Raw genomic sequence first — 2431 nt, forward strand, 5'->3', positions numbered from 1 at the left:
TGCCAAAAGAGTGTCATGAGAGAGAAAAGGGACTGAGGCTGAATGCTTTGTAATGGCTTTGTTAGTAATTTACCTTTGGCATAATTTTTGTAGTGAACAAATGCTTAAGGAGTATTACACGAAATTTGTATTTAATTCTGAAGCACTCATAGTGTTGCAGAACATTTAAATAATGCAAAAGACTGAATGCAAATCATAATATGTCCTTAAAATCCCTAGACAAATGAATCACATTTGATTAAAAAAAGCGCTACCTTTCAACGTGACAGCCAAACATATCAAATGGTGCATCTCACTTGACATTCTAAAGATGCAATTTAAATTGTTTTAAAAGCTGGCTTACCTTGCTGTGGAGATGTGAAAGAATTACCTGTTCCAGTCTTTGTCAAAGGTAGATTGTCTTGTGAAATATCAAACCCTTGTATTTTTTTGGACTGGCTCCATTAATACAAACTGATAGTATCCAAAGGTTACATACAAGTAACAATTTTCATTTTTTAAATACAGGAGGAAACAGGAGGAAGACTATTTGCTACCAGCAACACAGAGCTGCTGTCAATGTTTTTTTCACCTTTGACTCATAAAAAGAAATCTCTCTTGCTCTGTCTATAGATGTATTCACAAAGAAGTGCTGTGCTGATGTTTACTATACTAAAGAATGAAAATTAACTCAGGAAACGGTATATGACAAAAATGCAAATCAGAACAACACAAGGGGAAGAAATTAATGCAATATTTTATTCTTAGCTGAACTGATTGGGTGAGAAAATGTATATTTTTAAGTGGTCTAATCAGCTGGACCACATTTGTAGCAGAAGTCATCAGCCCATATAAGCTGTTATGTTTTGTCAGAACGCTGTTGAAATCAATAGCTTAAAATTAAACAAAATGAAAGCTTGTATTTTTGAACGTAAGAATATGATTTATTATTCATAAAAGCATCAAATTAATTTTTAGAATTGCAAAAGTGGCACAGCCAAGTACAGAGGCAGGAGGGGACGGGCTTTATAGAAATCTTGAATTCAACAGGACGTTGCTTCCTTCTTGTGAGAAGCGATGGCCTATATTGCACTGCTGTCTCTTGTCATTAAATCCGATGACCCAATCCAGTGCCTGGCCCTGCTGCACACTTTTTCGTGACCCTGAGGAAAATATTTACATTTCTTTTGCTTCAGTTCCTGACTGAAGCAACTTCTTATAGAAAGGGAAAAGAAGTCTTCCTTTCTCCCTCCCTGAGTCTCCTTTATTTGTGCAACTCCAGGGCAGAAAGCCATGCCTGATTTATGAAGGACGTTAAAGATGGTGTAATTACTAGCTGCAGATATTTCCGAACTGCGTAGAAGTACCTGAGGTGTTGTTTTGTACTTCTCCAGAGGAGCGCAGAAGAGGGGAGTCCCTACTTACACAAGAAGGAGGTCTTGCCTAAGGAGTTTCCCTAAGGGGTAGAGGAGGATGAGTTCCCTGCTCGGGATGGTTTCTGGATCCTACTGTGCACGGGTGGAGATGGTAAGGGTACTGAAGCAGTGAGTCTGAGAAGGCAGACAGCTGATTTGTCAACTTTGCTGCAAACCTCCTAAGCAAGCTCCTCTGGCAAATGTCATAGGAGGTGACTGGATTCTGACATCTTGAAATTATTGCTGTGTAATTTGAAACACACCTGTTCATCACTCATATTTAGCCTTGTGTAATGCGTCTCATTAACACCTTGTGGTAAAACCTCACTGGAAGTATTCTGGAATAGCTAGTTGTTAGGATGGGACAAACCAGAGTTGCCCAACGTGATTCACACACGGGGTTTCTGCACCCAAATGATAAACCTCACATTAGATTTAAAAATTAGCTGTATGTCTTAGACCACAGTGGGCAATTAAAAACCAAAAGAATTTTTGTGGGCAGCTTGTATTGAAACAGAAACAATCTTAGCTTATTTTGGCTGATGCTGATAACTCTTAGTTGTCCCTTTTTGTTATCCAGTATAATTAAAATGGTGCTAAATTTGGGGGGGCAATGCTATATGCTAATGCAAATAATGCAGCTCAGGCCCAACTTCAGTGGCTTCAGAAAGGTCAGGTAGAGGTGGAAAATTCAGCTTCACTGGTAAAGAGAAAATTGTTACTTTGAAAGCTGCCAGAAAATTGCAGATCCTCAATAGCGCAACATAGTTTTGATAAAGAAGATGCCTGTTTCAGGTATAGCGAAAGAGTCTCAGCTCACCCAGTGTTCAGAAGAGCTGAATAGGGCACATCAATGAGTTCTTCCCCAGGAAAAAGGCAACAATCAAATATTTTGCTGTACATTAGGCTGTCCTGCTCGACACATGGTGAACTTTGATGGTAGAGTTTCTCAAGGTCTACTGTACAACTTGGTACGCAGTCCCAGCTCCTAAGCAGTCTTTTGGATGTGCTGAGAAAATGTTGTTTAAATGTATTCT

The sequence above is a fragment of the Platalea leucorodia genome (genome assembly GCF_965183815.1).
Source record: "Platalea leucorodia genome assembly, chromosome: 4".
NCBI classification, from domain to species: Eukaryota; Metazoa; Chordata; class Aves; order Pelecaniformes; family Threskiornithidae; genus Platalea; species Platalea leucorodia.